General features: G+C 47.7%; 1 protein-coding gene across 2 annotated transcripts in view; it reads right to left on the bottom strand.

Annotated features, from left to right (window-relative positions):
- The window catches only part of Stc2 (stanniocalcin 2), a 62,385-nt gene that overhangs the window by 13,805 nt on the left and 28,349 nt on the right, over positions 1 to 20,231 (bottom strand). The gene's annotated exons all lie outside the window — the stretch shown is intronic.

The following is a 20,231-nucleotide window of genomic DNA, read 5'->3' as shown; positions in this document are numbered from 1 at the left end:
TCGGGGGACCAGCTTGGTTGGGGGAGGGTGGAGAGGCGAGCGCTGCCACCTAGCGCCACCTGGCCCTCGTCTGGTATTGCCACTCCTTGCCCCTCCCCCGCACTACCTACCCTAGTCTTGGAGGACAGGTGAGCCTGGGTACCAACTCTTAACCCCCTTCCTTGCCCTGCTTCCCGCTCGCCCGCGCATTCTGCAGTAATGCGCCTGGGAGGTTTCATCACCCACCGCCCGCGGCGACTGCAACCCTGGGCCTCCGAAGCGAGGCGCGCTCTCAGCTTCTTCTGCGCCTACGTGTGACACGCCTGGGGGAGGGGTATAGAAACGGGCGCGCAGGTTGTCTTTTCAGCAGCTACCGCTCAGCTTTGCTGGCTGCCAGCTGCTCTCCAGCGAGGGATGTGAGAAGCAGGGGGTCAGGGTGACTACTGCTTCAGACTGGAGGAAGGATATGGGAAGGTGCCCTGGGAATGGGCTTTCCATCGGCAGGATGTCTTGGAGTTTCTGTCCACAGTACTATACAGTTCTCGGTCCCAGGAAATGCCCACTTTGAATCTCTTGGTCTTCCATGGTAGGAAGAAACTGGCCATTCCTGACCGTAATAGCAGGGACTTCCTCTTTTATTTTTTGAGGAAGGTGGTGGATATTGGGTATAATGATGGAGCATCTTGCTTGCTTGAATAGTCAATTTAGCTCCTTTTATTAGTTTAGGGGGTGGGAGGGACTTCCTATACATCCTTCAAAACAAAAAACAAAACAAACAAGCAAAGCCTCTTGCTCTGCCCCCATCCTTTAAGGCGAAAAATTTCCTGGGAGAGTCAAGTGGCCCTCAGCCTTAACTTTAGAGCTAGGTGGACCTCTTTTGTGGCCTCTTTCATAAACAAAAGTGGTATCACAGACAGAGAATCTGGAGATTCAGGCAGCAGAGGGAAACGACCCACTTTGTTACATTGTAGAGAGGCCCTGTAGCTGCCCTCAGAGGGTCTGCATGGTTTGAAAAAAAAAATCATCTTGAGGTTTTAACTTCAACTTTCAAAGGAATTTCAAGGTTCCTATTTGAACCTACTGCTGCTTTGCAAAGAACACACAGTGGCTAGATGCATGGTGCTGTAAACGCACATGGTATCCCTTCTGGAAGTTCATCTCTGGCCAAAACATGCAGACAAAGAGGTTCTCCCATGCCATCTCACTGGGGCTGCAGACTTACTGGTAGGTTTCCTGGGCAATCCTCTAGCACAAAGGCCCAGAGCAAAATAAGGTGGGGCGTGGCTCATACTGGTGTCTTTGTTGTGATTTCCCTCTTCTCTGCAGATGCCTTTATCTCCCAGTGGCTGGCTTTGGCAGGTGAGTGGAATGGGCTGGGGACAGTAGATGACCCTGACACAGCTAGCATGACTTCAGCACAGGCACTCTGAACATCACAAGGTTGAAACATTGTTATCTCTCTAACTCTTAACATCCACCCTAAGACTTGGAGGAGTCAGCCAGCCAGTGCTGCCCTTGGGGTTCCAGTGTCTGTGGACAGGCCCACCTCAGTTTGAGATGTACAACTGCTGAGGCAGGTCTGATTTGTCTGCGACAGCCAGGACTTGCAGTGCAAGACCCTGCTTTCTCTTTACCAGCTGCCCTTACTTAAGTCCAAGAGTGAAGTGTTTGGGTTGAAAATTGCCAAGTGGATGCAAGGGGAAGGATGTTTCCATGGAGACAAAACACAAGAAAAGGGGAGGGACACTGTGAGCTTTGTGTTGAGAACAAGGCTGACCACTTTGATGCTAAAGAGGGAGACCAGGCTAGCCATGTGGTAAGGCTGGGCCATGCTGACAAATCTGCGCTCTCTGTGGAAGATCTGTCATCTTGATAGGCATCTAAAGATGTGACAAAGGATGCTCTCTGATTGGGTTCTCTTTAGTACTCAGAGAAAGCTCTGGAATGGGTGGGTACATTTTGGAATAAGACAAATCCAGTGGGAAGGATTCTGTTGAGCTCTGTGGGTTGGGGTATCCGGGACAGAAGGTATCCTTGCTCAATGTGAGCAGGTGGGAGCCTGAGCAGATAGGCTCATCCGAGCTTGCTGAGGCAGCAATTATAAAATGACACGTGTCTCTAGTCCAGGCTTCTGAGGGGTTCCAGAGCCTGAGAAGGGAACATGGCTTACACTGAGGAGCTCCGCCCACCGAATGTCTCAGCCTATTGGGGCAGACTGGCTGGCCTTATGGCACCACCTTCTGGCCAGAAAGGGTACTGTCTGACTGAGTAGTGGGCTCACTTCTAGGACCTGTAACACTAACTGGGCATCCCAGGGTCTGCTCAGTTGCTTCATAGCAGCTCGCCCTGGTCCAGCCAGTTCTCAAAAGGCTGTGATTTAACCTCATGCCCACAAGGAAGGACATCTCTCTCAAATAGTTGTATTTTCCATCTTTCCTCTGCCTTCTTCTATGCACTCTGCTTTTTCCTTGTAGGAAGGAAAACAAGAAAAAAAAGGGGGGCTAGAGGTAAAACTGGACAAAGTGTCAAACTGTTGCATCAGGCTCCCCAAATTCTCATAAGCGGAAGTCTCCCCTGAAAGGTCCTGATCCTGCCCCTTGGCCTCGTTCATTGGTTGCTTTATTGACCAGCTTCAGGATTAAAGATGACAAAGTCTTTCACATTTGGTTTTGTTGTTAATACATCTCCAAAATGTTTTCTGTTCTTTTCCCCTGTCAAACCTCAGCTCTCTGACATCTGATTGAAGAAGGTGTTTGGATCTGGCCTGGAAACCGACCACTTACAATATTTTTTTTCTTTTAAGCTGGGCACAGTGCTGCATGTCTTTATTCTCAGCTACTTGCTACAGAGACAGGGGGATGGCTTGAGCCCAAGGCTTCATGGCTAGCCTGAGCAATACTGTGAGGAGAATATATTCTGAGTTTCCTAACTAGCTTTCAAAGTGCTGGAACACATCATTTGTGATCTGGGCATTTCCTCTGTCTCATCAATTAGTAGTCAAGCCATCCGTAGATTTGCCACAAATGATATAAAGGTAAAGTGTCAAGTTCCTGTAAGGACTCTGTACCCCTCACAGTAGATTCTTTTTCTGAGATAGTGTGAGAAGACAGTGACCATCAAATGTCTGCTGTGGACTGAGCTGTGTTGGGGTTTCATTCCAAAGCCTCAACAGAGCCCAGAAACCATCACCGTTTTCCTGGGGATGTAGCTTTTTCTTTCTTCTCGAGGGCTGAGACAAACTTCAGGAAAAAAAGAAATATCCCAAGCAAGGGGCTGCCTGGCATCTCAGCTGAGGCCAGAGGGACACTTGTGCTGGGAGGAGGTGGTGTTCCTTCTTGCTGGTTTTGAAACTTTGATTGAGAAATTATGGATTTCTGATGGATGAAGGAAAAGTTTTCTTGTAGGGCTTGTTTCCAAATGAACTTGACTTTGGAAGTCTTTGGTAAATGATGAAATTGGTTAATGGAATTTAACCCTCATTGTGCCCTCAGGAGCCTTTGAGATGTTTCTTCTCCTTCACTTTCCTCCTCTTCTTCCTCTTCCTTCTCCCCCCTCCCCCCCGGCAGTTCTATTCACAAAGAGTGCTTCTTCATGACTTTTGTCAATTTTTAGAAGTCTTCTGAAGACAACATTAGAAGAAAAGACAGAGTGAAATTTGTTCTATCTTAAAATTATCTTTTCAGATTTATATTGAGAAAAACATATGTATTTTCAGTATTGCTGTAGGCAAGCATTTACATAAAACTGTTAAATTGATTGTTTTATATCAAACAACTTTTATGATACTCATTTTTATTGTTACAATATTTTATAAATTTTAAAGAATATGACAAAAAAGGTATTGTAGGTATTGAAGGGGGGTCTCTGGGAGGAGTTGGGGTACAAAAGGGAAACAAGAATGTGATTTAATTTTATTTACATAAAATATGTTTTTAAATGCTAACAAATTCAGATAAATTGAAATATGTAACTTTTCTCATAATGCACTAAAACTTAAATAAAAAAAATTTGCCTTTTAGGATCTTTGGAGTCTATGGGTCTATGCATAAATCACAGAATATTAATTTAATTTTTATATCTTTGACATTTTATCATCCTAGGAATTGTTTAATCATTATTCACCAATAGCTGTCAGTTATGGTAACGATCTCTGAAGTGGGATGACACAGAGAGATGATGGAATGTTCCAGAATGTTGATGCAGAAATGAAGAAACTGCTTGTGTACTTTGCAGAGCCCCCCCTCCGCTCTCAGGAAGGTATGATAGACAGATGACAGCGTCTTTGCAATCTTCAGCTAATGGCCACTACTTATCTTTTGTTGGACATGCATTTATTTAATTTCTGAGCAAATGGTAGTGTTTATGGGGCACACTTCTTTTGTTTTCTGTGAATATAGAATTTCTAATCTTATGTACAAAATGGTCCAGAGGAAGACTGACACAGAGGGAGATGCACAATTGTCAGGCAAATGAGATCAATGTAAAAATGGCCTACTGCACACTGGGAATAACGATGGTGCCATGAGCTGTGTGAGCAAGGTCCAAGCTATGAGCCAGCCGGATTCCCACCTAGATAACACTACCCACCTTACGGCTCTGTGAGTAGACAGATATGAGGAGCAAGCACCATATTTTCATCCAGTTAGCCATTTAATGGGAATGATTTTATCATAACATATTTTGCAGCACTAACTTAGAATGTCCCATTTTCCTAACAGAATGGAGGCTGACGTCCTTTATATCTTCTGTGATGTGTACTTAATAAAATCTACTTGACACAGTTTAAGATGGACAATGGAGAGAGTCCAGTCAAAGGTAATCGCAAAGGAATGGATACTATGGAGACAGAGGAGCTGCCCTGATAATCATCCTCATGGGTGTTCACTGCGAACCATTCTTCACTGCTATGGAGCAAAGGGTGCAATCAGTCTCTCCAGAGAAACGCTACAGGCTGTGGCCTACAGGTTATGGCCTACAGGCTGTTACCCACAGACTGTTACCCACAGGCTGTTACCCACAGGCTGTTGTCTACAGGCTGTTACCTACAGGCTGTTACCTACAGGCTGTTACCTACAGGCTGTTACCTACAGGCTGTTACCCACAGGCTGTTACCCACAGGCTGTTACCCACAGGCTGTTACCTACAGGCTGTTACCTACAGGCTGTTGTCTACAGGCTGTTACCTACAGTCTGTGGCCTACAGGCTGTTACCCACAGGCTGTTACCCACAGGCTGTTACCTACAGGCTGTTACCCACAGGCTGTGGCCTACAGGCTGTTACCCACAGGCTGTTGTCTACAGGCTGTTACCTACAGGCTGTTACCTACAGTCTGTGGCCTACAGGCTGTTACCCACAGGCTGTGGCCTACAGGCTGTTACCCACAGGCTGTTACCTACAGTCTGTGGCCTACAGGCTGTTACCCACAGGCTGTGGCCTACAGGCTGTTACCCACAGGCTGTTACCCACAGGCTGTGGCCTACGGGCTGTTACCTACAGGCTGTTACCTACAGGCTGTGGCCTACGGGCTGTTACCCACAGGCTGTTACCCACAGGCTGTGGCCTACGGGCTGTTACCTACAGGCTGTTACCTACAGGCTGTGGCCTACAGGCTGGTACCTACAGGCTGTTACCCACAGGCTGTTACCTACAGTCTGTGGCCTACAGGCTGTTACCCACAGGCTGTTACCCACAGGCTGTTACCCACAGGCTGTGGCCCACAGGCTGTTACCCACAGGCTGTTGGCTGTGGCCTACAGGCTGGTACCCGCAGGCTGTTGCCTACAGGCTTTGGGAAGAACACAGCTGAACTAGGACCCACTGTCTTGGGATCTGAGACAGCCAGGATGAGTCTCCCCCGGTTCACACCTGCCGCACTGCTGAGCAATTAGGTGTGGTCATCTGACGGTGCTCATGTTGGGTTTAGACTTCTCAAAAGTAGAAAATTATGCTGCAGAAATTTTTCACATTTAAATTATTAAGTTTTACAATAAAGTTTTACCTCTACAGGTTAGAAACAAACAAAAACAAACAGGACTCTTCTGGCAGCATCATACAGGATGAGACCAATTATGTCTTGCATGCAAAAAACTTAACCCCCAAATGAATATTCTGTGCACACTGGAGTGCCTGTGTCAATGACCATCTTTGTCAGTCATTTATGATCCACACTCACCCCTGACGCTCTCCATTTCCAGCTGTCTCAGATTCATCAGGCTGCTGGCTGTCGGAGCAGGAGGCTGTGAGGGAGAGATCTCACACAGCCTTTTACTTATTTTCCCTCAGTGTTACTCATACTCCAGTGGGGACAGGCAGCACAGGGACAAAACCATGTGACACAGGAGCTTTATTTTAAAGGAGTTTATAGGATTAAAATTTTTTTTCATTTTTATTTTTTTGTGGAGCTAGGACAGAACCCAAGGCTTTGTGTATGCTAGTGCTAGGCACAGGGGATGTTCCATTGAGCCAGTCCCTAGAGAATTTTTGCAAGTAATTTTAAGCACTCAAAATCTTCATTTTACAGATCTTAGAACCTTACCTATTGTGCTATTTATTAATTGATCCAACAAACTCACACATATCTGTCTACTCATCATGGTGGTGTGTTCTGCACAAGACAGAGACAGAGTGGCTGCCCTTATAGTTTAGCATGGGGATGGTCATTTTTATAAAGCACATGGTGGGAATTTTGATAGAGAGGAACGAAGTGGATAGCGGAGGGACTCCTAAGAGGTGTCAAAGGTGAACAATCCTAGTTTTTTATATTCATGAAAAACAGGAAGTGAATCTTGAAAGAGGTTTGGCAGGCATTTAGAATCTGGAAAAGAGAGAAAAATCTGGAAGACGAACTCCAGAGGAGCAGAGAGCAGAGAGATTGGGGAGCTGGGGACTGGGTAGGCAAGTATTCACATCGGCTCTGTATTCATCTGTAGGCACAGCCACACATCTGTTACACCTGCAGACACCACTGAGAGTACTTACATAGCTGATGCAGTGTAACTAGCCGTACATCCCTTTCTGGGCCTGTGGGTGTCCTCCACACTTAGAAACAGGACATCACCAAGCCGTGCATGACTGGAAAGAAACTGCAATTGCTAAGGAAAAGGGAGGGGTACAAAGTTCTTGAGTTGGTCTGATTTGAGTAGATCACAATGAAGTTGGAAGGTCATCATTTCAAAAAGTGGAGGACAGTTCAGCTGGAAGCCCTTCCATCTTTATGTTAAACTTCTTCATTGTTTGACAGTTTCATACATTGATAAAGTTCATTTCATTCATTTCCACCCTTCATGCCCCACCCTTGTTCCTTTCTCTCATCCCTCCCTGATGTATCTCTTCTTCTCAACAGAACCCCTTTCTTTTTTCTTCTCTGTTTTGGGTGTGGCCCACTGAGTCTAACTAGCAACCTCCTCACCTGAGCATGGGTAGGGGGCCATCTACTAGCACAAGGACAATTTATCAGAAGAAAATTACACCCTCTGCCTCCAGCAGCCCCATCAGAGAGAGGAGGCCTATGGGCCCCACCCACAGGCATGATGAAATGTTGAATGTGTGTAGACGACCACAGCTGCTGTGAGCTCACGACTGCAGTGGACTCGCCATGTTTGGAAACCGTCTTTTTCCTGTGCATCTTCTCAGCCTCTGACTCATCTGATATACATGCCTCCTGTTCCGTGTGAGCTTCAGAGGGGTGACATAGGGCAGAGCACTCCATTGACCTTTATCCTCAGCACTTTGTTCCATCATGGGGTTCTGTACTAATTGTTGCCTGAGTCAATAAGAAACCTTTCTGATGGAGGCTGAGCGCAGCACCAATCTATGGGTATACACATGATTACCTGGAAGACAATTCGACAACATGACTGTCTTAGTTAGGGTTTCATTGTTGTGAAGAGACAACTAATGACCATGGCAATGCCTATAAAGGCAAACATTTAATTGGGGTTGGCTTACAGTTTCAGAGGTTCAGTCCATTATCATCATGGCAAGAAGCACAGCGTCATGCAGGCAGGCATGGTGCTGGAGGATCGGTGAGTTCTACATCTTGATCGTAGGCAGCAGAGTCAGACCATCCTCCACAGGCAGCCAGGACGGCACCTCTTCCAAACTGGGCGGAACTTGAGCACTAGGAGACCTTAAAGCCTGCCGACATAGTGACACACTTCCTCTAACAAGGCCACACCCATTCCAACAAGGCCACACCTCCTAATAGTGCCACTTCCAATGGACCAAGCATATTCAAAGCACCATAATGATCATTTGGCAAAATAATATTCATAGAGGCCTATGACTTCCCTAGTCAGGAGCTCTTGACCAGGGTGTGGAAATAGGCATGAGTTCTTTCCTGTTGAGTGAGCCTCCAGTCCAAGCGTAACTCGGTTTCTTACCGTTTTGACAGTCATGTCTCTATTGTAGTACAGAGCACATCTTGTCTGGGAGGACATGATTGTAATTTACAAGCCTCACACCTGGGTCAGACTGTTAATGACACCCCTCCCCAGAGGCCTGAATAGCACCTTTTGGCACCTGAAGGCTAGCTGATAGGGAGGAAGCTCCAGATCTCTTCCAGCTTGATTTCCCTGTGTCCTGTGAGCCATCAGATCAAGTTCCAGTGGCAACTGAGATCAGTGGCAGTAGCCTGAATTGCTTTGGGAACCTCTAGGAACTCCCTGGGGAACAGCTTACAGGGAGGTATCTCACCTTTGGTACTGGAGTTTTCATTTAATAAGCATGCCTTCTTGCAGAAGCATTATCCATCCATAGAGGGTACTTCCATTCAATTTCATAACCCCACCTCTCTTTCGACAAACTTACAGAATAGTGGGTTTCCATACGGCTTTTTCATATAGCCTTGGTTTTGGTTACAGCTCCTTCTTCCTTCTCCCTTTTCCTATCCTATCCCCACCTCACTTCTTAAACCTTCTGACTCCCAGGATTCTCCCCTTCCTCATTCATGTCCTTGTGTTCTACTCTCTCCCTCCCTTACGGCCTCTTTCCCCTCTCCCCAGCCAGTGGATTCTCTCTGTTGTTTCAGGTGTACCAGCACTCAGCGTTCCAACTAAAAGTCTTCAGCGATGAGGGATGAGCATGCTTCCGTTTCAGGAAGAATGGAGGATTTACAACTCAGGAAACAGCAGCTGGAGGTGTCGGAGATGCCAGCGCTCCTTGAGTGGTCAGGCAGCAAGTGAGAGATGCAGGAGTGGCTTTCTGCACAAGAGGCAAGTGAGTGGTCCAGGCAGAAGCTGAAGCTCCACCTTCAACAGATGTTCCTCTCTCATGTGGTGTTCCTATCCTCCTCCTGTCTCAGAATGCTGGCTCTATGTTTGCCCCCATAGAGCTGAGAGAGTCTCATCTTCCATATTACCCCATTCTCTGTATCTCTGCAGGAAGCTCATCCCGGTGCCTCATTTCTTTTTCCAGCATGCCTGCCCGGTCCATTCTCTTCCTAATCCCTACTGCCTGAGCCTCAGGACTGCAGAGTTAATCTGTATGCCTGCATTTTGGTTGCTCTCTGTAGAGAGAATATCATGTGTATTGTATGCGTGCATCACCTGTAGGTTAAAAAGCCTATGGCCTATGGCTTAGGCCAGAATTAGACATCTGGGGGAGAAAGAATTCTGGGATAGAGCCAGGTAGGAGATCGGCTGGGGAAGATGTGAGGAGAGCCATGCATGGCACCTGAGCACAGGTAACCAGCCACATGGCAGAGTATAGGTTAAAATAAGTGGGATATTTTACATTAGATATAGTCAGAAAAGAGCCTAGCTGTATGGCCAAGGTATTTGTAAATATATTTTGAGTCTGAGTCTTATCTGGGAGCATGGGGCTGGGAGGAAGAACTGAGACAACACTTCTACAGCTCTCTCTTCTTCTTCTCTCTCTCTCTCTGGTTGTTCCTTCCCCTTTCCCTACCATTGTGTGTAAAGCCAATGGGTTTAGGTCTGAGTTTGACACTGTCTTCTGGGTTTCCATGACCAGGTTACGGTTACTTAGCCTTTCTAGGCTTTAGCTTGTTCAACATAAGCACAACACTCTGCAGAATGTTGAGGAGTTCTCTGAGATAATGTGTGAGAATCCCTTCCTTTGTGTTTGTACTGGCTGGTTTTGTGTGTCAACTCGACACAGGCTGGTGTTATCACAGAAGGGAGCTTCAGTTGGGGAAGTGCCTCCATGAGGTCCAGCCGTGGGGCATTTTCTCAATTAGTGATCAAGGGGGTTGGGCCCCTTGTGGGTGGTGCCATCCCTGGGCTGGAGGTCTTGGGTTCTATAAGAGAGCAGGCTGAGCAAGCCAGGAGAAGCAAGCCAGTAAGGAACATCACTCCATGGCCTCTGCATCAGCTCCTGCTTTCTGACCTGCTTGAGTTCCAGTCCTGACTTCCTTTGTGATAAACAGCAGTGTTGAAGTAAGCTCAATAAACCCTTTCCTCCCCAACTTGCTTCTTGGTCATGGTGTTTGTGCAGGAATAGAAACCCTGAATAAGACAGTGTTTAAAGCACAATTACCGTAGTTTCCTCCTCGATCAGAGCAGGAGTGGAGATCGTGGCCATTCTCTGCCGGGCAGCTAAGCTGCCCTGGGTACTGCGCTACACCTCAGAGGCAGGGGCAGAGTTAGTGGGTTGCTGGCTTTCCGCACTGTGGGTCTGGCAGTTCTATCTACATGGGGAGGTTGGGTGGCTTTCCCTGGGTCAAGAGCTGATATAGACCACAGTGAATGTGTGTGTTCATATCTGCAGGTCCTTATGTGCTGTAAGCTTGCCCACATTCACCTCTTTAAAGTACCTCCGTGGGCTGCTGTAGTAGAAGGAGAAATCCTTCATTTGTACGTCTGTGTTGTCCAAATGGTATTTTTAAAGATTTATTTTTGTGTGTTCATAATGTTCTTGAATAATGTTTCCATAAGGGTGGTGTACAAAATCTGCCCATGTATATTTTCGAGTATGATTGTCTTCAGCAGCCTGGGAGTTGCTTGCCAAGCTCTTCCTTGCCTTATGTTTCCTGGGCTAGTGACTTCCTGACTGGGAAAGGGCAGTTCCCTTTCTGGTGTCCCTTCCCATCCTCTTAGCTCCTTAGCTACACTCATGGGGGTTTGGTCTTCTGTCTCCATCACTACTCACCCAGCAGAAGTCCGATGGGCTCCTTTGATGCACCAGGTGTTGTGCTGGCTACTGGCAGCCACAGTGCAGGAATCAGATAGGTGGGTGGCTGGCCTCTTACAGTAATCAAGTGACTAAGGCCTAGTAGTCCTAGTAGGACTCCTTGAACCAAAGTCATTTCTACGGAAGCCCTGATGGCCCAAAGCAGCCAGTTGCCCAGAAGCAGCATCCTTGACGGCTACACCCACACCTCTTCCGGTTTGCAGAAAGTGAACATGTCTCAGCCTTGAGATCTCACTGTAACACCTTCCCCACCCTATCAGCTAAAGTTTCTGAAGCTACAGGAACAAGGGAGCCTCTCCTTTATTAGCATTGTTTAGTCAGGTGATCTGTGGCAGTGAGAGAAAACTACAACAGTGGGGGATTGCCTCCCCTAGCTCAGAAGGAACCCCTCATCTGTATGTGGTTGGTGAACCCCTTCACTGTATGGAGATAAACCCTCCTCTGTATGGAGATGGGGCCTCCTCTGTATGGGGATGAGCCCCTCCGCCATATGCTGATGGTCCCCTCCACCATGTGTAGACAAGCCCCTACTGACCTGGACTCACAAATTGAACTCAAGTTCTTGACAGTTCTTCTTTAGAGGGAGGCTCTGATGGCTTAGATCTGCCAAGGGCAGGACTGTACGGGGACATCATTTCCCTAAGACAAATGTTATGGTGCACAGGACACCCAAAGACTCTGTGGTGTTCACTCTCAACTTCTGGAGCAAAAGGAGGCAGTTCTGTGTGCTGGGCTCTTGTTTATGCCCAGGGTCTCCAGGGCTAGGATTGCTGGTCAGCCTCTATGGAGAAGGCAGCCTCTGCCAATGGAGAAAGGGCCAGGAGTGCAGTGGGCACAGGAAGGCAGGGAGGATGGAGCTGCCTAGAGAGTGATCTGGCTGGGTGGGCCAATCAGCAAGAACTTTGTTGATTCCTGGCCCCAGCTGTGTGCTCCCATATGTTGGTATGCAGAACATGGCTTACTAAGCCACCCCTCACAAGGCTCCCACACCTGTAGGGGTTCTGTTGCTTGATGGCCTTTTCTGCCATAAGAAGGTCCCTAGAATCTGAAGACCCTTCTCTGGATGCAGGGAACCAGGTCAGAGCCCAATGCCTGTTTCAGGGTGATTCCTGGTCATCCTGACACACCCTGACCCTGTCTGTCCCACAGCTTTGCTGTACACATCCTTTGCTCCATCTCTGGTGGTCTCCCTGAGAGCAGAAGACTCCCAGGCTCCCTTTTGTGTGACTTTTACAGTCCTGGGCTCTGCAAGCTCTCAGCTAATAGGCATCTATTGAGCCTAATAGGTTTATGAGTTTAATCTAGTCTCAATGAGCAGGTGACAGAGTTGGGCCTCCAGGGTGGCTGTATCCCAGGAGGCCAGCCTTTAGTCACACATTACCACTTTTGTAGTCGTAGCACGCTCACTTTCATCAGCTACTTCTTACTTTCCCTTAAGTTGGCTCCAGTTTTTCACTTAGAAAGTATATTCTAGCAGGAAACCTTATACTGTGACCGCACATGGAATCTAGCATCTCTTTCCATAAATAGAAGGTGATCGTGAAATTAAACCCCGAACTCTTAAATAGAAAGCATGTGTCATTGCTCCCTGAATCATCCTTGGGGCTCCAATAAAATGCATCCCACACTCAGGGCACTGGATTCCTACCCTGTGAGGATGTGTTTAGGAGGATAGCCATCTCTGACACACGGCTGCGTCTTGGACAACTTTCCTTACAGCAGCTCATCTGGGGCTGCAGGGAGGGGACAATAGAGGGGACAGAGGGCAGAAGAGAGTCTAGGATTTGGTCCTTGAGCCCTTGAACCTTTGGTATGTCCCTGGTCCCTTCTCCAAGACTTTTCCACAAGCTCATCCTGTCTGGAGAGGGGAGGTAGACAGAAGGGCTTGGGAGGGGCCAGGCCTGAGGACTGGAGGCAGTTAAGAGACATGCATGGGATGAGGAGCAGGGTATGGAAGCAGCCCTGAGATACTGAGGGGAGCAGGCCTGTCACAGTGAGTCCTGTGGCCTTGTCAGAGGCAGAGGCTTCCTGAACCCTGAATGATCTCTGTCCGTACGCAGGCCACAGAGATGGTTGTGGATGACTCTAACCTGTGATGAGAGATTTTAGGGTTAGAAAGCAAAGCGCAAAGGGTGCATGAGTATTAATAGTGCAAAAATCCCTGTCTTAGTTATTCTGTTGCTGGGACCAGACACCATGACCAAGGAAACTTAGAAAAGGTAGTCTTTAATTGGCCTCAGAGGTTCAGAGCCCATGGTGGTGGAGTAAGGGTATGGCAGGGGCGACTGAGAGCTCATATCTGGTTCTGCAAGGAGGCAGAGAGAACATGGGAATGGCAGGAGCCTTGTGAAACCTCCCCCTCTCCCTCCCCCCAATGACACACCTCCTCCAATAATACCACGCCTCCCAATTCTTCCCAAACATTTCCACCAACTGGGGATGAAGTATTCAAACAAATGAGCCTATGGGGGCCATTCTTATCCAGACCTCCACAGCTTTTTTCCTTTCCTCCCTCCCTCTCTCTTAACTCCTTGGATTTAGCTTAATTATCAGTTTGGATCCGAGAATGCTGAGAGATCTAATAGTCTTTCCTTTCCCTTCCCTTCAATGCTCCCTGATGGTGTGAAGGGGGAAGGAGGAGTAAGGGGACAGAGGCTAATGGGGAGGAGGTGGGAGGGTAGGGCAGAAGAGAGGACAAGGTAGGGATAACTGAAAGCTAAGGGTGTTTGTAATAACCACATATACATATGAGTGTTATATATATATGTATATATACACACATATAAAATCTTTATACACACATATACACTTAAAGGGTTTAATTAGTGCTCCCCTACACAGGGACTAATGTTCTTTCTGAAAACCGTAGTGACCCAATAAAAATCCCTGTGCCAGTTGTGGGATATCCCTTCTACCATTGGTCAGAGGTGTCCTAGAACACGGCCCCATACTCACCAAGCAATACTGGTTGTTGCCAGTGCTCTTGGTTGTCTATTAGAACTTAATGGTAAGACCCTATTGCTGAAGACCATACACTTTGGGCATAGGGCACTGAAAAGTCAAGTTGTACTCACCGGGATGCTTCCCCCCTCTGGCTGCTTCTCCAGTTTGGGCACTATTTGTCAGGATCTGTGCAGCTTGGGCCTCTAAACCCTGGCTGGCAATGGGTGGTAAAATCATAAAGGACAGATGCGCAGACACACATACAATGAAGATCAGATAGGGTTCTGCTAAGGCCACGGCTACAACCTGGAACCTCAGTGTGTTTATTAGGTCCAGCACAGGGGGAGGAGTTGGGTAGTCTCGGGCGGGTGTCTGTGGGTGAGCCATCTCAGGCTGTGGGTGTCCTACAAGAGGAAGCTGTAGTTTCTAGTCTCTGTACACGTCCACAAACACTCCTACTCGGACTCCTGAGGAAAGCATTGCCATTCTCTCGCACCTGGGCCACATCAGTAACAGCTTTGCCAAGTCATTGTATGGGGCAATTGGACTTGGAATCCTTGAGACACCTAGTCTAAATACACATTTATTCAGGACTCATAAAAGCCGGAGGTCAGGAGCACCAGGAAAAGCAGTGGCTTCTGAACATGACGTTTGAAGCTGCACTCATGGACTGCCGAGCTGTGGCCGCCTGTGTGAGATCAACTTAGCCAAAGTAGTAGTGTGGAGGTAGGAGGAGCTTGCGAGGCCCCACCCCTGAGTGGTTTCTGGGAGGAGAATCAGTTTGCTTTAAGGATGTGGCCACTGGTATGTTGACCACATTCCAGAGCTGATACCCATGAATATATGGGCCTCACAGATTGATGTTGGTGGGTTATTTAAAAAGTCACAAAGTTGGGTGGGTAGATTTGGAGAGTAGGGGGTGAAGGTGGACCTGAGAGTAGTTAGAGGGAGGAGTGGGAGGTGAACAGGATCAAAATACATTGTATGAAATTCTCCAAGAATTAAGAGTATCATATGTTAAAGAGAGAAAACAAGTGACACAATGTATCATTAATAACCTGTTAATCTCCCAGGCTGGTGTGGCACAGTGTGGTATAGGCATTTTTATAGCAAGCAGTGGCCTTGCTGTGAAGGACTGCTTTCATTTATTTACTGTAATAAAATACTGAAGGCAGGGGTGTTTTATAAAGAAAAAAGTTTATTTGGTTCAAACTAGTTCTGGAGACTCGGGAGCATGGTGCTGGCATCTGCTTGGCCCTGGTAAGAGCTAGCCTGACCACATTACATATGAGGAGGATGGTATTATAGAAGAAGGGAGGTGGGGAGGGCCAGGGTTGGGAAAGAGGGAGGGAGAGGAAAGGAAGAAAAAGTGGAGAGAAGAGAGGAGAGGGAGAGTTTTGTCACATGGTAAGGGCAGAAGCTTTTTACACCATCCCCCCCCCCCACGCCCTCTCCTGCGTGGGAACTAGCCAGGGCTCATGAGAACTACAGAAATTGCCTTTTCTCACAAGAGCCCCACCTCCCAGGTACCATCCAGCGGACTCATCAGGCCCCACCTCCCAGGTACCATCCAGCGGACTCAGAGTTGAACCTGGTCCTTTCGTTGTCTGTAAACCAGGTGGCTCTTGGGGCTTCTCATAGCTCATCCTGATGCCCCCTCAAGTTGTAACCTTGTCTTCTGCACCTCTGGTCTTTCCACAAAGAAGTGGTCCTGACCATTGAGCTGTACCTGAAGGAGGACGTGGACAGGTTCGAGAGCCTGGCCCCTCGTCTTTTGGTGCCTTCCATCCATGTTGTCTACAGAGACAGGAGTCCATCCGCTTATGGATGAACACTGTTCTCTCTGTAATGGTGCTCCATTTTCTTTAACGGTTCATCCATGGTCAGCGGATTCTTCTGTCAACAGTGTAGTACCAGGCATGGGAGCGAGCTAACCATTTGCATGATGACTTTATTGCCTTGGATGGATACCCAAATGCCTTTCTCCATTAGTCCCCCAACGTAATACAGTTCTGCCTGCTAACCTTCCAATCTATGGTCCTGTCCTTACCCTCCTCTTAACCCCTGCCATCTCATCTCTACCAGAAACTCTGCAGCTTTTAGTCACACTCATATGCGATATCCCAGTTTTGCTGGGTGTTCCGGACTTCCACATACATTGGCTTCAGGTCCACTCCTCATCTCTGCATACCTCCTCTGCCTCGGGCCCTCGTCCTGGCTTCATCTCCCAAGGTCCCTGATTATCCTCTGAGGTTCTCTTGAACCTGGGAGCAGTCTCCAGGGATGGCTCCTTTTTATCCCCCGGGTCATTCCTAGCCCCATGGTTACTTCTTGGTTGTGGTCTTTCGGTCTCTCTGGAAAGCGTCAGCCGGCCTCAGTGGCTTCTGTCCTGCATCTGTCCCGAGCCTTCGGTGGGTCCCAGTGGTTTTAGCAGTCTCTCTGTTGTGCTCTCAAGCTGGCTGCTCCTTCTGCTTGTTCTGCCATTTATGCACAGAGCTGGCTCAGCCCCTCCCCAGCTGTGTCCCTCTCCTCTCCTTTCCCTGCCCTCTGGGCTCTGGTCTTTCCTCTAGTTCCTGCAGCTGCTTCCTCCCACGGGCTGTTCCTTCCAAGCCATCCAGAGTAGAGGACTGTGGTACTGCCTATCTGATGGGAACTGATTAACAACTTCACAGGGGCAACTGGGCCACAAACCCTTGGGAGGGAGCCCAGAGTCCTCCTGCGAGCCTGCTGCCCGCGCCGGCTTCCACACAGCCCTTCCTCTGTATGGCTTGGTTTCTACTGGGTCTTCAGCACTCCCATGTCATAAGCTTCTCCCAGACAGCCTGTGTCCCCATTGGACTCCTCCCATGTCAGTAAGGTTTATGTACTAAGTGGGCCAGGTTGCTTGCTCAGCACTTTGTCACACATAGTTGCTAGGAAGGTATTTTACATCTGGGGTTAACATCTGTGACCAGCTGACTTTCAGCAAAGACTGTGACATTCAGCCATGGGAGAGGCCCCACTGGCCTTAGGCGCAAAGCTGAGGTCTCTGGGGGCCTGAGGAGGAGAACTGCCATTTCAAGATGGCAGTATTAACCTTTACTGGAAGACCCAGCGGTTGGCCTGACCTACGGATTGTTGGCCCAAGAGCCTCACAAGAATTTGAACCAGTTTCTTATAAGATCCTCCGTCTCTCTCTTCTCTCTGTGTTCTCTGGAAAATCAAACACACTCCTCAGGTGCTTGTCACACATGCACATATAAATACATAAATGTAATAAACAAATATACTAAGGGAAAGAGGTTACTATGTTTTTTGTCCCTTATGTCATGGGAGAACATGGGAGAACATTCTCTTCTCACCACGGTGATACATAGGTCCTGGATCTGATAATAATCTTGAATTTGGATTCTCCAGTTATTTTTTTTTTTTAATTCTGTTCTTTATCCATCAGCTATTTAGTCTCAGGCATTTTGTTACTTCTGCAGGAATGGACCAAGTGAGACAGATGCTCCTGAGCTTCCTGAGGCCCACCTGACAGGCAGCTACTGAACGCTTGCCTCGCCATGAACTGCATCTCACTCTGTTTGCCTGTCACAACATTGCTCTGGGACTTTCTTCTCGAGTGGCCAGCCTGTGGGTGTGTCCAATTATTTCAAGTGGAAAACCAAGCAGGCAGGCCCATAAAAATCCACCCCACTCGCTAGACACTGCAGCGCAGAGGCAACCAACTCCCTAAGTCTCAATGCAGTCTGTTGACCACAGTGAAAATTCACTTCCGAAGTCTCAGCCTTGGGCTGGAAAACTTCTCATTTGTAAGAAAAGCCAAGGCCTTCCTGGAATTTTTTTCTAAAGTCTGGGCACCTAACCTCTGCTGGATGGTCTCGAGTTGACGATTTTTGTGCTTTCTTCTTTCAGTGATGGGACGCCACCCATTCCATCCAGCTGGCAATTAGTGGATACAAGGTGGGACTAACGGACATAAGGATGACTTTGCAAAGGTTGTTGAAATGGCATGAACATTCCTTTCATTTTATTTCATTTTTTTTTTTTATGGAAAGTTCAAATAATTGACAACATGTTCTCCATGAGTGGTCATACTCAGGGTCTACCAAAAAGAAAAAAGCACACTTTGTAGATAAAATACGAGCTGTCTGAAAGATCTGTGAGTCTAAAATCCCATGGAACCAGTCAGAATTCAGAGCAGCAGGAAGCCACTGATATTTTTAAAACAAGTATTTATAAAAGCAATTGGGCACCCTCAATGTGGAATCATGAGGGGACCTGGTAAGGAGGCATGCGGGGCGGGGGTCTACAGAAAAGTGATAGAGGGCTTTGGAGCAGAAGGAAGGGGACCCGCTGGCAAGGATGGCATTCTGGCATTCAGAGAGAGAGAGCCTCAACACTGGCCCACAATACCTGTAGGCCTCTTACACTAGAGAGGGTAAAAGCCAAGGCTGCGGGCTGTGGGAAGACATAGCTCCTGTAGAGTGCAGGCACTACCCAGGTAGCATAGCTGACCGCTGAACCCCCAGTTTAAACTCTGACCCCCATCTCCAGCTGATTACATGCAAACAGGACAGAAAACACATGTTTCTGAGAACATTTTGGTTAGAATTAAAAATGCGGCCGTGACTGTGCCAATGACTTACTTGAGAATATCCGAACCAGATGCTGCTAGCCCATAATTCCGAGTAATTTGCCAAAATTATGTATTTACTTTAATCCTAGAGTTGAAGTTAAAATATGCGTGGTTTTTGTTATTTGTGATAAAAAAAAATATCCATGGGATCCGAACTGATGCTAGATAGACAGCAGGAGCTTTAAGGACCCTTGACTGTCACTCTAGTGCACACAGCCGATCAGCAACCATGGTTGAGAAGCCTTGGAAACTCATGTTGTCTGGTAAGTTAAGCAAGCAGCTCTGGGCAGGACATAATTCAAGAAACGACAACCGTGGCCTGAGACAGCGTGTCTACTGTGACAGAGTTTTAATTCCCCGAGTGGCTCCTACTCACGGGCATATTATCTTGTTTACATGATGTCAAACATCTGGATGCAAATAGAAGAGGAATCCAGTCAGCTGTCTGGATTTCTCCCTCTGCAGAGAGAGATGATCCAACAGTGGGGTGAGCTGGTCAGCAGAGAATCTCTTTTGCTGTGTTTAGATGTTCAGCATCTAACTAGACGGAGATACTCAGTGCTCAGCTCTCTGTAAAATGGCTGTTGTAATGGGGCCTACTATGTACCACAAAGCACAGTAAATGTCACTTTCTTGGTTCTCCATGGGGTTTGGAACCCCATGGTTCTCCTATTCATGCCCTTCATCCTTTTAGCAAATGGAAGCGTTAATTGGTGAAGAAAGGATTTATTTATTTGTGAGATACAAAATTCGCCACTTTAACCACCTCCAAGGTGTGCAGTTTGATGGCAGTCAGTTCACAGTAGCACCACCATCTATCTGCGTGAGAGAGAAAACTCAGTCTGAATATGAACACATTCTGCTAACTCTGATGTGTGGGATAGCCCCATCCCACACAGGACCCCTCCAAGCCAAAGCTTGGCCTCACTAGCTCAGTACTCCTGGCTTTCAAAGTTTTCTTTATTTGGCACCTAGACTTCAGGAAGTGCTTGGGGCTCCCGATGTGCTTGGCTGAAGGGCGGAGGTCAGGCACTCATGCCTGTTTTACTGGTGAGAAGATCAGCAGTCCAGGCTGCTGCGCCAGGCCACTTAGATGGATGCTTTTACTGTACACAGTTCCAGGAGCACCAGGCTCTGGAAAGTGTCCCCTGTTTCAAACACTTGCTTGGGGGGGAGGTCCCTGTGTGAGAGATGGCTTCACCCATGAAGGGGGGCTGCTTGTGAGAAGCCTGGGGTCTACTTCTTCCTCTGTCCTTGGTTTGTAGTGAGCCTGGTTCCTCTGGGATTCTGTTCTTCATTTCTGAAATGGAAAGGTAGGGATACATGGATTTCTGCAGGGTAGGTGAGGCCTAGGAGGCCGAGGATGAGCCTTTCCTCAGAAGCCTTGTGAGAGATGGTCAGCCACTGTTGTAGCTGCTCTCATCTCTGTTTACCTTTAGAAAATGTACAGCCTAGTACCCGGTCCAGAGCAAGACATCAGTGATGCGTCTATGAAGAGATGGCATCAGTCCTCAGTGACATTTGAGTGTGACAGCTTC

The sequence above is a fragment of the Mastomys coucha genome, unplaced genomic scaffold (assembly GCF_008632895.1).
Source record: "Mastomys coucha isolate ucsf_1 unplaced genomic scaffold, UCSF_Mcou_1 pScaffold5, whole genome shotgun sequence".
In the NCBI taxonomy this organism is placed as follows: Eukaryota; Metazoa; Chordata; class Mammalia; order Rodentia; family Muridae; genus Mastomys; species Mastomys coucha.
The sequence above is the reverse complement of the archived record's forward strand: the minus strand, read 5'-3'. Positions and strand labels throughout refer to the sequence as shown.